Raw genomic sequence first — 15,977 nt, 5'->3', positions numbered from 1 at the left:
TGAACTGTTAGAGTGCATGTGTAAGTTTAGTCTCTACTGTTTAGACCTAATGTCCTGTTGGGTATCCACGTGATGGTAATAGCCTATATGCATATCAGTTTTACACGTGAGGTATCCATTTGCATTGCATGTAGCATGACTTCACTTCCACATTTTCTTTGAATGTGATTGTGTGTATGGAATTAAATGTACTATGCACATCAAAAAATCCCAATGATTTTCTTTGTGCAATTTCAACACACATTTCAGCCCCATATCATATAAAGGAACATGATTCATGCTTGAATTTTTGGATAATTTTTTCTTTGTTAAAGTCTCTATATAAAGATGTTATCATACCATTAATTTGTTATCAATTTTGGTCAGAAGTCTCTGTAAGCTATGAATATTGTTCTGGTTTTCATCCTCATCTGATTGCTGCCGTTGACATAGCTCTATATCTGGAATGTACCTCATTCCTTTTCATTTTGCTTCATGTGTTTAAATCTTTCAGTTGTTCCTTTCAGTGGATGACATTCATCCACTGTTCTAGCTCCTTGTATCCTTTATGACTGTTGTCAATTTTATCATCTTTATTAGGTTTTTACAAAAAAAATTATTACTTGCCATTGTTTCTAGTTCCACCACTTTACATCCTTTGGAATCCATATATATATATACATCTAAGTTATATTTTTGGCTTTTTAGCATCACCTTTTAATTTTGAAGTCTGGTTGTCTAGGCGACAAGATATACTTTGTGATGACACATTCTTGGTTTTGACCTAAAAGCTTTTATTTTCTTGCCTGATCTCTTTCTGCACACTCACCCTTTTATTCAGTTCAATTGTTACCTAATATAAGAGTTGACTATCAGGGAAACTGGAGAGATGTTGGGTGACAATTGATTTGATAGAAATACCATTAAGAACAAACTAGAAGATTACTTGGCCTCACAAACTCATCCTCTATCAGGCTACAGAAGAATAATCCTTTCAAGTAGAGCTATTCTCTGACCAGTACTATTAAGGTCAATTGTCTGTTTGACAAATTAAATTAATTTGCCTACATTAGAGAATTTATCAGCAATATCAAAAATAGGTTGAGGAAATCGTCATTCTTAGACGACCGAATCTCACAAGCAAGGCTGCAAGAAGGTCAGATCAACAAATTGATTTTAAAATATCCCTTTTCTTTCAAAGAAACTGTAGATAACTAATAGCATGAAGACTCCTAGGGCTTTAAATCATCTAAAGTGACTACTAGGTAGGGAATGCTTCATTTATGTTTCATCTGATTGGTTGCCATGAGTGTTGCTATTATTTCTGGAAGGTAATTGATTTCCCAACTTGATATCAAATCTGATATGAATCTTAATTTCTTTTTGAACAATAATCTGAAGGGATTTGAAGTGAATAATAACATACTTCTGTGCAGTAACATTTTGGTCTCTGTCTCTGATAGGTTTCTGACAAAGATATTACTGTTTTTTTCTAGTAAAAGCTGCAGCATTGGACAAAAGAAAAATTAGAGTGTCAAAGGTTTACCTGCTTTATATGTGTTCATATCACGTATTATACAAATGATTCAAATACTGAGAATTGTCTTAATAATAATTCTCAGTATTAGGATCACTTAAATTAAAGTGCCAGTTTATCTTCAGACCTAACTAAGACAGCTTATCTGACCCTCAGCAGTCATAGTTAGTAGTCATTGTAAAGTAATGACACAGGGCCTTGTCAACTGGTGTTGCAGAAGGAAATGGAGAAAGATGGTCAGAGTGTGAAGAATGCAAACTTAAGCCTGGAGAACAGCAGGAGGATTAACTTTGCACAGTATCCACAGGTTCACTTCATTTGAGTAGGAGAGCCAGCCCTTGGCCTCAAGGGAGAGAAGGAACTCTTTAATAGAGAGATGATTTTCATAAGGAGCATGTAAAACTATAGTCCCTGAGCCATTGTATACCTCAGCAATCTTCTAGGAGAACTCATGTTATGCATAACTCCCACAGTGCACGTCCACTGTATTGACTATAAAACTTCAAAGGAATATGTTAAGAAACTATTCAAGATGGCTTGTTAAAGCATATCTTATGTAAGTGACTCATTTCTTAAATAACTATGCATGTCATACAAGATGCAATTTCTTTAGCTCAGTTCTGCTGCTAAAAGTCTTGAACCCTGGGACCAGTGTTCAAACTCTATCCTGGGAGACAGGACTGTAGCTAAGCAATTGATAATAATGCACAAAGATGCTTCAGCTTCAGATTGCTGCCCAGGGCAAATTGAAGGAGCAGCCTAGGATTGCTGGCTGTGGGATTTTGTGAGTGCACTTCCTGAGATGCTTACAGTGGGAAGTGATAATGAGGTGGGAGTTGCAGTAAAAAATTGAATCTGCACATCAAGGAAGCTTTCAGGACCTCTAGTCAGCTGTAATATTAGTTGCCGTGGCCCATAACCTGCACAGTGATCATCATTCTCTGTTGTGAATTATTACCCACGCAGGTCATTGTGACATGGTGAAGAAAGCCATTTGTTCCATCAGAGAAAACAAATAAAACTGCTACACAAGAGACTCTGCGGATGCTGGAAGTCTTGAGCAATACACAGAAAGTGCTGGAGGACCTCAGCAAGCCAGGCTGTATCGATGGAGGGAAATGAACAGTTGACATTTTAGGCCAAGGCCCTTCAACAGGACCAGAAAGGAAGAGGGCAGAAACCAGAATAAAAAAAAAGAAGAGAGGAAAGGGTGAAGCATGAGTTGGCTGGTGATAGGCGACTCCAGTGAGAAGAAGAAGAAGATAAGTGGGTGGAGAAGGGGAATGAAAGTGAGTGATGTGAAAAGCTAGCAGGTGATAGGTAGTAGATGTAAAGGGCTGAAGAAGTAACCTGATAGGAGAGGGCTGTAGTCCATGGAATAAAGGCGAGGAGGTAGGGAACCAGAGGGAGGTGATGGGCTGGTCATGAAAGCTGGGGATGGAAAGTGTTGGTGAGAGGGCCACCAGATTGAGGGAAAACAAAAAAGTGTGGGGGGGGGGGGGGTGAGCAGTTTTACTGTAACTTAGAGAAATCGATGTTCATGTCATCAGGTTAAACACTACCAATACAGAATATAAGGTGTTACTCCTGTAGCCTGGGTTTGGCTTTATTATGGATGTGGCAGTTGAGGACATTATGGACTGATATATTGGTGTGGGAATGGGGAGTGGAATTGAAATCGGTGGCCATTGGGAAATCCTAAATGTTACGGCAGATGGAGAAAATTATTTTTCCTCCATCATCTCCCATTTGTTATTTCTCTACTAAGATTAAACCCACTTCATCTCCTTTACTCCTAAGAAAACTGCAGCCTCGCCAGTCTCTCTTCATACCTGCAGTTATGCAGCCTAGGCTACATATCTGTAAACATCTGTGTAGCTTTGGTTTTATCGCATGTGACTAGTTGCTGCACTCTTTTGAGAAAATCAAATTACACTAGGTAATTGTAGGCCATCAGCAGGTTCTAGGTATCGGAAGGAGGCAGTGAATAGAAACCACACACCTCTGGAAATAAGTTTTGTTTTATAAGAAAAGAAGAATATGTACAAAATATTTACATGAGCAAGAACAATTCAAAATTCAAACATTCTGTTTAGGTTCTAAATCTTAGATATCAACAAAACCCAAATTCCTGTTTAGTTAGAATCGGCGATATTCATTAGAATAATCTTTGTTACTCTAATTTCTCTAACTAATTAGATCCCTATTTATAAGTTTACAGACTAAACTTTCCTTCTTACTTATCCCTAGTTAGTTAGAAAACCAAATATAATTCCAATTCTCAAGTATAATAGTCAACTTCAGTTTCAGTTCCAGGCAGTATATCTACAATTTTAAATTCAAATCCAAAAATTATATATACTTATATATAATTTCAAAAATTATATATAATTATAAAGAAACACAGTTTAACATCTTTCATGACAATTCTCCAACATCACAACTCTTAAACAAAGTAAATCTCATTTAGAAACTTTCCAAAGTCTTTGCAAAAATCATCAGTTCTTGCAGAAAATCAAATTCAGATTCTTCGAATGAAAAACTTATACATCCATCCATATTAAATCCTCTGCATCATTACACTTTGTTCCTGCGCTGGTTCCTCATCTTAGGTGGCTCACCATCTTGTTTCTTGGTTCACTGGAATGAAATAGTTTATCATCCTCAGAACATCAGTTCACAAATCTGTACAAAAACTTGACCAAATCCCTTGGTATGGTTTTAAGGAACTAATTCCTGACTACACGGTAAGGATTTTGGACCCTGGTCTCTGCCGATATTGTCTCGTTATAGCTGCTGCGTGTTGTAGCTGTAGCTTCAGTAAATCTTTTATTGCTATTGTCTCTCCTCCAGGGGTTTCACCCTCAAGCTTTCAAGTTAGTAGGGTAAAGATACTAGTAATTCCACTATTAACAATTCATTTCTTCAGCTTCTAATCATTGCTGTGTTTTTCTCCTTGCACATCCTCTGTCCAGCCACACCCCTCCATTACATAACACTTTTTTACAAATTCTCCTTTTTGTTAAAATCGGTAAACCTCATTTTCATCCCTCTGCAGGTAGAACTTCCTAACATTACAACTTTGGGTTTAATTAATCTGGGTTACACTTCTCCGGATCACAATCATCCTGTAATATAATGACTGAAACTTTACAACATTTGCTTGCTGTGGCCTAACTAATAATTTACATAATTAAAATATTATATCCTATTCCTCAGTAAAAATAACCGAGTATCCCATATGCCTAATGTGATCACATAACATATACCACAAAATCCCTTTGTTGCCAGTCTCAGACCATTCTTGGAATATTTCCTCAAATGCATTCTCTCTCAGATCTTGGTGTTTGGTTTCATGCCTTATTCTTCTATCCACCTACAGTCAAGAATTTACTTCCTGACTGTCAACACAAAATAAGTTTTGTTATCATATGGTTTCTACATCTGAGTCCAACTTATTGATGATTATCACAAACAGGTACAATAGGAGCCTTGCACCTTGTAGAACCCTGCAACTATTTAATCAGCATCGCCATTAATCTTTGTCTTCTGCCACTAAGAGAATTTTGGAGGCAATTTGCCATTTTTTCTTTAGGAAACATAGACTTCTTCCTTTACTCATCAGTCCGCCAAGCAGAACGTTGTCAAAAGCCTTGAGAAACTTTCTTGAGTAAGATAGTTCTAATCTCCTAATCAATTGTTCTAATGGCTTTAATGTGAGACACTCACTACTTAAGAAGATTAAACGATTATGTATAAACTTCTCAATTCCAATGAAGTCTATGAGGTAATTTCTAAAAAGGGGAATGAATATTGAAATAGAATGAGAAGGCTTTCAGAAATATTGATATTGTATTTTAGGGGATAGATTATAAAATGGATGCAGTAAGATCCTGCTCAATTGTGCTCCCCTCCTGGAATTTCTCACCCAATCACTCCATATATTTCTTTGTGAATGAGGTGTGCTTTAGGTTAAGATTCCATAGTGTAATACACCTGCACACATTTACAGCAAATTTCCCTCTCCCAGTCCTGATGCAGGGTCTTTACCTGAAGCATACTTTTGGCCCATCGCAGATATTGTTTCACCCACTAAGTTCTTCCAGCTCTCTGTTTTGTGTTTGCATTCCTTTTGCCTTGAGTTTCACATTCTGTTATATTGATAAAGATTGTGGAAATGTTATTTTACACATTTTCTTTTAGATGGCACATTATACCAGGCCTCATCTACTCCCTTGGGCCAAGGTGAAAAGTGTTTTCTTAATATTTAGAACAAGAGTAAGGGAGCCATCCTTGGTGTGAAAGGCAAGACCTATCTGTCAGATTACTTAAATAAGTAATCAAATTTATTTAATGACTGACATGCTTTAAGATGTCTGATTGTAAATGATACTCTGTAAATATAAGATTTTTCCTATACCATAAAACCATGAGATATAGGGGAAGAATTAGGCTATTTGGGCTAGTGAGTCTGCTTCACTATTTCATCATGGCTGATTCATTTCCCTATCAACCCCACTCTCTTGCCTTCTCCCCTTAACTTTTCATGTCCTAACTAATCAACTTCCACCTTAAATACACTCAATGACCTGGCCTCCAGAGTAGACTGTAGCAATGAATTCCACAGACTCCCCACTCTCTGCCTGAAGAAATTCCTCCTCATCTCCATTCTAAAGCAAGATCCCTCAATTCTGAACGTGTGCCCTCTAGTCCTAAACTCGCCCACCAGAGGAAATATCCTCTAGCACAACCACTCTGTCTACTAGGCCTTTCAACATTTGAAGGGTTTCAATGAGATCTCCCCCCCCCCACCCCCATTCTTCTAAATTCCAGCATGTACGGGCCTACAGCCATCAATTGCTCCACATACGATAAGCCTTTCATTCACGGAATCATCCTCTGGACCCTCTGCATGTCAACACATCCCTTCTTAAAGAAGGAGTCCAAAACTGCTCACAATACTCCAAATGAGGCCTCACTAGTGCCTTCTAAAGCCTCAAGCATCACATCCTTGCTTTTATATTCTAGTCCTCTTGAAATGAATGCTAACATTGCATTTACCTTCCTCACCACCAACACAACATGCAAGTTAACTTTTCCGTAATTCTGCATGAAGACTCCCAAGACCCTTTGCACCTTGGATTTTTGTATGTTTCCTTCTGATCTGTATCATTGATGTTACCTGGACCAACAACATTTGTAATATTCAGTGATATTGGCCATTTTTGATATAATTTTGAAATTAATTAAATTGACTTCTATAAGGATTGTGATCCTGGAGTAATGTCCATCATCCAATTGGCACTTCCAGCTGAACATATCTGAACACACTTCAATCTTGTCTTCGGCATTCACATACTGGCCCCACCACTGTTAAGGATGTGCTTGTTATGTAGTTGCTTAATTGTCCACCACCATTTACAACCAGATTGTACCACAAGTGCACTACATTCATCTGATCTGTAGGATTGTTTAGCTCTGTCTATTCCCACTCTTGTTTCTTACTCCACATATAGTTCTGTGTTGCATCTTCACCAGTGCGACTTCTCAATTTTCAGTGTGTCGGTACTGCTTGACTTGTATTTCAGCATTCCTTATTGAAATAGTGCCACAATAAAATCCTGTTCCCTTGGATAAAATAGTATTTAATTAAGAACATGTCAGGAGAGGTACAAGGATAGAGCAAAGAAATGGGATTAGCTAGATGTGGGCTTGGGTCAGCATAGCCACCTGGGCTAAAAGGCCTGTTTCCACGCTGTATGACTCTAAGACTAAGATTCATTGAATGCATCTTAGTTCAGCTATTTTCATATTCACCAAGAGGGGTAGTGGTCAAGGATTCAGGGTTATAATCCTGATCTTTGATGCTATTGTAGGTTTTCACAAATAAAATGATGTGAGGTGTTTTACGTTTAAGAAAAACCACAACCACTCATTTATTGAACTCCAAAAAACTGAACACAAAGTGTGGTAAAAGTACTTTACGTAATCATGTCATCATGCCAGACAAGAATGTTAAAGAGAACCCCAACTCAATGTTGGTGGCTGTAAATTATGTATGTTTTCACCAATTACATTATCCTACACTGCCCAAGCCCCCACCCAGAACTCACTAAAACCAGCATTCTGAGCCAGTCTGGAGCTCAGATGATCTGCCAGGTTTGGCTGGAGGAATAGCAGGTGTCTCTGGCTTTTCCAAAAGTTGACACGCTCATGGTCATGTTGTGATGCCAGGCACATAGCAGTGGAATACTACAAATTTTAATTGGCTGGTTTAAGGTGATCTACTAAAACAAATTCCAGTTTGCCCCCTTAGCTATGATAAAAGTCTTTTCTCTCCATTCTAAAACATGGAGCAGGCCATTGCAAGTGGACCTAAGCATTATGGCGGATGAAAACAGATGAGACGGAATGTAGATCAAAAGGAACCCAAGAGTGCTGTACGCCATGTTAGTAATAAGTGCAAAGGAACTGGATTCACTGTGGAGGGTAGAACTCTGTTGAGAAGCTGATCAGGCAATTGTGTCAAGAATGAAATCACCTGGCACTCATAATGGCTGCCCCTGTACCAATGACTGCAGGACCTCTGATGGAGCTGTTGTGAACCCCAGCAGGATCCACGGGAGATGACCATGTCATCACTCATCTGTCAGGGAAGCCCTCAGAGCAGCCATTAAGGAGCTGTGAAACTACTCACGTAGGCCATTGGACTATGCGTGATACACCGTGGTGTGTAGACTACCACCGAGGTTCTGGGCTATCGCAGCCCAGACGTCTGATATGAATAGGAAACTGTGGTCAGAGGAAATACCAGATGGGTACCAATATGAGCTGATGAATGCCTGAGCTATGTCTGCGACTATCGTTGATGCTAGTGGGATGACCTCCGGCCACCTGGCAATATGGTCCACCATGATAAGAAGCTGCATGTAACTGTGGGAAAGGGGGAAGCCCACATAGACTTGGTCAAAGAGTCACTGAGGGACCTTAAAAGGTGCCAGTGGTGCCTGCATATGACAGATAGTTTTTGCCCATTAGCACTCCCCGCAGGTTGCACCTCAATCACGCATGTCCTTTCTAAGGCCATGCCACACAAGCTTTAGTGCAACCAGTTTCTGTGAGGCATTCCAGCCCAGATGTGAGACAGTATGGAGTTAAAAACAGTCCATCTACAATTTGTGGGCGCTTTGGGGCAAGGGCTACTAGATGAGACGTTGCATAGGAGAGAAACTCCAGCTTCCCTGAACTTAATGTCAGGCAACCATAGGCCCTTGGGTAGTAAGTCTGGACCTGTGGGTCAGTCGCTTGGTGAGCTGCAATTCTGGCACAGTCAACCCCTATGTGAATGACCTCAATAGCTGGCCAAGAGAGGCAATCAGACATGGCATTATTTTTCCCCTTGATATGTTGTATATCAGTTGTGAACTCTGATATGTAGGCCAGTTGGCCGTGCAGATCAAGGATGTGATATTTTGGCTGTCATGTGCCTGAGCTGCTTGTGGTCAACAAATGCAGTGAAATGGTGACCCTCTAGAAGACAACAAAAACAGCGGACAGGCAGATAAAGACTGAGAAAATCACGGTCAAACGAGCTGTACTTCCTTTCGGGAAGATGGAACTGCCAGCTGAATGTGGCAAGTGGCTGTCACATGATTCCGACCAACTATTCGTGCACAGTACCCACAAAATAGTCAGTAGTAATGGCTATTAGTCCTTTGGGGAGCAGGTGTGCCAGTAGGGTCATGGTGGAAAGAACTTGTTTGGTATTATCGAATGCCCTAGTCACGTCTGCTGACCAGTTAAGCACTTGATTAGGGGTATTGCCTTTAAGCACACCATACAGGGGGAGTATAAGCTCAGCAGCTCACAGAATGAAATGGTGATAGAAATTCACCATGCCTAAAAACTCCTGTAGTTTTTTAATAGCGTGGGGCAGTGGGATATCCATAATAGTGGTTACATTTGACAGGAAGGGTTATGCACCTTCTGCGGAGATGTGATGGCCAAGAAGGTCAATGGTTGACGACCCAAAATAATATTTAACAGGGTTATTAATCAACCTATGTTAGCTTAAGTATTCAAAGTTTGCAGAGATGAGTTACATATTCAGAATAGGACACATTGGCGACAAGTATGTCATCCAAGTAAACAAAAAGAAAATCTAAATCTTTTTAATATGAGTCCATCAGCCGTTGGAAAGTCTGTGCTGTGTTTTACTGCCCACATGGCATGAGCAGAAACTCAGAGGCCAAATAGGGTTATCATAACTGTTTTGGGAAAATCCTCCGAGCATTCTGATGGTAGCCCCAAACTAGATTGGCTTTGGAAAATATTAACTTTCTGTCTAAGCGAGCTAGAATGCCTTGGATGTGTGGTACTGGGTAACAATCAGGTGTAGTGGCCTTGTTAAGGCATTGGTAATTACCACATGGACAGTAACCACCATCAGACTTAGGGACCATATGGAGAGTCATACAATGCCAGGTTATTCCACATTGGCAAACTTAGCCTTCATAATTGCCATCATTTCTGGGTCCAGTGTATATTCATGGGCATATACTGGTGGGCCAATTGTGGGAATGTGGTGCTCGACTCCACATTTTGCGACTTTAATGGAGAATGTGGGTTTGGTGAGGTTTGGGAATTCTCCCAGAAGTTGAGTAAACTCACATGCAGTTATTCACGGGCTTGACAGAGTCGATGTGAGGAACTTCTTGGGGGAGTAAGTTAGTGATCCAAAGTCCTGGACATCCACAAGCTGACAGCTTTTAAGAGTCCTTGGGCAGACAGGAAATCTGCAGTGTGCTGAAGTCTAGCCACTTTGGCCAAGGTGGAGCCCCATGTGTAACGTCATCCACAGAAACAGAGTGTCACCTATGTTGTCCCATCAGGCTGGATTTTGCTGCTGTTGGTGGCCTCCAGTGAGGTTTCTTTGCTTTCTCATCAATAAGCGATGCTGGCAGCACAGTCAGTTCAGCACATGTGTCACACTGGAAGTGTCACCGTGAAAGGGTGTCCCTGGCAGTCGGAACCCACAGTGTTCACAGACCTCTAATGTCCCGATGCACTGGCACTGTCGAAGCTTCAAGGCGGTCGATTCTTCCAAGCGTTCGTACCAATGTAAGCACGGTAAAAGCACCTGCCCAGTGTCATCAGTTTTGCGTCCTTAAGTTGGGGGCCCTGCCAACCAGGCTTATTGAGGAGGAGGAATGATGAACCATTGCCTGGCTGAGTACAGACTAACAAGCCATTTTAGCAAGCTCCTTACAGTCCATCATGGGTGTATTATCAAGGTCTATGCAAGCTTGATCAGGTATCTGTGTTCTTTAAAAATCAATCAAGGATGGTGATTTCCCAGGAGAGAAAGCATGTGGTCCATTAGCTCCGAAGGCTTACTGTCACTGAGGCTGGGCAAGGAGAGCAACTGTTTGGCACACTGCATTCACTCCGATAGTCCAAAAGTCTGTAAAAGGTGAATCTTCAGCAATTAGTATTTATTGTGTTGTAGTAGACTCACCACTCAAACAGCCAAGGTGTTGCTGAACAACACTACCACATAGTAGAATTTGGTGTAATTGGCGATGATTTTCAGAGCGCAAATAGCGCCTCAGCTTGTAGAAACCAAACGATGGCATTTTGCTCCCAAAACTCCAGCAGGTTCAAAGCAATTGGATTGGCCAACAGATTCAATAACTTTGGAATCATCCTAGAGCAACGGGGTCACCAGTGTAGGTGCTCACAAATAAAATGACATTTTATGTTTAGAGAAAACATAACAACTCAATCATTGAACTCCAGTAAAAGGCCTTTATGTAATAACGCCACCACGTCAGACCAGCCTCTTAAAAGGAAGCCCTGCTCAATGTTGGTGGTTGTGAATTATGTGCATTTGCACCAATGTTTCAATAGTTCCATTTATTGCCAGAGAAATTTATGCAATATACATCCTGAAATTCTTTTTTTTGCATTCATCCAAGAAAACAGAAGAGTGCCCCAAAGAGTGAGTGACGGTAAAACATTACAACCCAAAAGCCCCCCCCCCATCTACCCCTACCATGCACAAGCAGCTGCAAAGCATCAACCCTCCACCCTCCCCCACCTACTTCAGCAAAAAGCATCCGGCATTTGCCTACATTACATTACCCTGCACTGTTAGCAAGAATCTTACGAAATAAGTTGTAAATAAAAAACACAAACTTCATGGTAGGTACACAACTGTGGCCATGCTTTTACAAGAGCTGTTTTGCTAATAACTGACAAACTTATCTGTGAGCATGACATTACCAGCTGTTGGCAATGGGATATATATTGTTGTTCGGGACCATATCACTTTGGTGAATTGCAATGCTCTGTGCCAGCAATGAGCAAGATTTTCACTATTTATGTATGGAACGATTTTGAAAACAAGAATGCAAATGTTAGCAAAAATGCTAACTCAGTGTAACAGGACAACAACCACGCAATAGAAATATTGCTGTTGTAGCTAAATCTGCTGCAAGCACATAGTTAACTCTTGACAAACTGACATTGACTGAAAAATACTATATCCATGTACACACAATTACAAGGAATTGAGGGCCTTACAAATAACTTTTAAAATAATCTGTCTGCTGAAGGAAATGAACAGTCTGCTTCCCTCCAGATCCCTGAGATGTGGCTGTTCACAGGACTTACAACTCCACAGGGCGGGTAGCGATCTTGGCATCATGTCCCAAGCCAATAGAATGTAAATGCCCAAATTATTGGTGCAATGAAATCTATTTATCAACTTCCAAGATGCTGATAAATCCAGAACTGTGCCCATCAAAAATACCATGGCATGATAATGATGGTCAAAATATCAAACAGGATTACCTTTATCTGAGAAGATAGCAGACTAATCCCCTTTCATTGGAGTGGAAAGACCAATTTCATGGCAAGATGAAGATATAATGGGCACAGCCAAAGGAAGGGTACTGGGAGTGTGGTTTACATCAATCAAATTGTCATGGGTGTGAATACTGCAATTATAATGAGGGTTCAGGGCAAACTTAGCAACTTATAAAGTATTTTCTGACAGGATTAATCCCCTGTACACATGGGTACAGAACGTTCTGAGTGATTGTCAGCATGAGTTGTGTTTGAAATCATCTAGAGTTAAAGCAGAATGTTCATGTGAGTAATGCTTTAAGCTCAAAGGAAGTTTGTAGAGGAACTGCAGGCAATGGTGATGTTTGGACAAAAACTCACTAGGGCACTACACAGTTATACTGTTCTGTAAGCCTTGACTCATGTTAACCACCTTGATGTCTTCAGGGTAAACTTAGTTAAAGAGGTAAGAAATAACCATCAACACTGTGACGGTTTTGGTTCGTATTGAAGCATTGTGTTTGCATATTGGATTAAGGTATCTTGAATCTGTCATTTAGTTGGAAAGCTGAGTTGAGCAACATATGTAACTGACATATAACAGAAATGATCAATTGCTTCTCACTACAGTTAACAATACATTCTGAATTTCATTGTTCCTTACACTTTAGTATAAATCCTCCAGTATGTCATTCCAGAACACTGAACTTCTTTGCTGCAGGGCTATTCGGTCACTGATGGCTACACATATTTTCCTGTGCATTGCATGGGCCATAGAAGTCTGACAGTGCCATGCAAACAGATATATCGTGTCCCATCAAATAAATGTTGACTTTACTGAAATTCAGTCGTTACTCTACTATCTGTCAGTCAACCTCAGCCAGTGCATTGCCAGTATTAAATATACCTTCTAAGCATGTAGGATAAGCAAAATGCGAGGTGAGGAAAAATATACAAAACACACCCTTCATGTTACTGAACTCAAACGTAATTATACAGAAATTCTACATTTTTTTGCACTGTGAATGTGTAGAAAATGTGTGAAAGCTTCAATAAAATCATGACAATTAATATTGAAAGGCATTTCTGAAAATCCTTTTACATACAATTAGAAAGGAATAAAAATTTGGAACAACCATCACATTATTCTAACATTCTATAAGAATGAAAAACCAGCAGGAAATTAAGATCAAACCATGAATCATTCATATACCATATAGACTGTTATTTAAATATAGAATTGTTAATCTTGGATGCAAAACCTTTCGAAATCCTATTTAAATAGCAGGTTTCAATTTCAAACATGGATTTTAAACAGCTTTATACAAGGAATTGTTCAGATGAACTCCGTAGTAGTATAGACACAATCATTTTAATAAATACACTCCTCACAGTGGAGTATGTCTGATATTGGTTTTCTAATACCTTTTGTGGGAATGAAAGAAAACTATATTCATCATGTTCATCATTCATCGTGTGTCTATTTAGCAACATAATTACTTTCATTGCCTAAAGAATGTCACAAGGTTTTGACAGGAGAATCTTATTTATAGGAAAAAAGAATAATTTTGAACTTTTCTTTCCCAAATGATCATCGGCATGTAATTGATTCAACATCTTTTTTTCTTTTTCAGAATAAAGCAATGCAGTCATTAAAAATGGAAATTTGAAGATTTTCAGCAAATGAATTTAAGATAAATCTGAATTTTAAATAAATTTAAAATAGATTTCATTTTGGAATGCTTTCAGATATTTGGGGCAATGAAGCAACATTAACACTCAAACTGTAGTATATAAGTGGACTATCGAAAAAAAATAAATTGAGTAGTAAAAATCAAAACTGCTGGATTATTACTTCACACGAATGCAGGTTAAAAGGGAAAATCTTTTGTTCGTGGTAAATGATTACAATGGCCATTGGCCTAGGTTGTAAAGACAAAAAGTTTTATCAGTGTTCAAAAAGGTAGAGTTAAAATTTCTGGGCTTTCTTGATATTTCTATTATTTATGTTTGTAAAAAGTAAAATTCATGTGTTTTCAATTCATATTTTACATTTTCTTCTGGTCAGGATAATCTTATACATATATTGGTTAAAGATCAAGGTAGAGATTAAGGTCATACTACATCAGTTTGGAATTTGAACCCATCACCATCTGTGCTCTTGATTCACCAATGCAATGATGTTGATGTCCATGTAATTTTGCATTGCAGAAACACGACCACATTATCCTAGTTAAGCTAATTTTGGGGCTTTCCTGGGATAACATAGCTTTATTAGTGCAGAACCAGACTGAAAGGTCTACATGGTCTACTTACCTACATTGTTGTGCCAACTTCCCAGCATTACAATATTTCTGTCATGTAACCCATCACTCCCCTTTCCCAAGAACCACAATCTCTAGCTCATGATATGCTACAGCACATCCCATTAATCCTACATGCCATACCTTAAACACACCTCACCCTGTTGCCCTCTCTCAACCACCTATGAAATATCCCTTTGTGTTTCCTTGCTCCTTCCCTGCACCAGGGGACCATTATTTGTTCAATTAACTTGCAAGCACATCTCTGTGATCTGAGAAGAACCTGGTCTATCTTGCAAAAATACACAATAGTCATTGGGAAAATGCTTAAATTCCATGTAGACAGTGCTCAAACTCTGAATCAAACATGGATCATAGGTCCCTAGAGCTGTCAGTAGCAGCAGTAGTTGTGTCATCAGACCTCTTCTTGACCCCAAATCATTCCAGATCATGCAATCCTGCAACCACTAGCCTTCAGCCATTTGCTCTCCTTGCCAACCTCTGATCAATAATGTGGCTACCTCATACCCATGGCCAACGTTACACCTATAGCCCTCATGCATTTTGATGCCTCCATCATCCAGTGACCCCATGATTCTCCCCCAGCGATATACAAGCCTCTGCGTACTGAGCCTTCTTCTTCACCACAGATTGTTGCCCTGCATCTGGATAGGTTTTATCACACAATTCTCCTCCAACAACTTCATCAACATCCATTTCCCCGATCTTCCATACAATTTACTACCCTCTCTCTGTAGCCAATATCCCCATTAATCTGCCAGTCAGTCCTGATCACCTTCTAGATGCCCTTCATGCTCTGATTCCAAATCATCAACACATGCTGAGTTTCCATAGCTCTCCAACTCATAAAGGCCAGCAAGGCATGACCTCCTGAATCTAGCCTTAGGAATGGTGTATTGAAAGATGCACGTTTGATTTCAAAAACATACAGTGCCTGGTCAGTTGAGGCCTATGACTTTGACCTCTAATACATCTCAAGTTTCATGAGGTGAGCCATTGACAAAAATGTATTGTGTATCTACACCATACCCTTGAACCTCAATTTGTGTATTGAGGAAGATAAAACAAATGAACATGTTATCACTCCAAAGGAAGGTGAAGCAAACCAGTCATTTGTGCATAAATATCTATCACTACAAGAGATAAAGAGGCATACATAATGTTTCAACTCTTGTTCTAACAGGTATACTCCTTTACAAACAATTGAAGATTGCATCTCAAGTATTTGTGCTTAGCCCACTGTTCTACTCTTTTACACCCATGACTGTATGGCTAGGAACAGCTCAAGT

The sequence above is a fragment of the Hemitrygon akajei genome, chromosome 10 (assembly GCF_048418815.1).
Source record: "Hemitrygon akajei chromosome 10, sHemAka1.3, whole genome shotgun sequence".
NCBI classification, from domain to species: Eukaryota; Metazoa; Chordata; class Chondrichthyes; order Myliobatiformes; family Dasyatidae; genus Hemitrygon; species Hemitrygon akajei.
The sequence above is the reverse complement of the archived record's forward strand: the minus strand, read 5'-3'. Positions refer to the sequence as shown.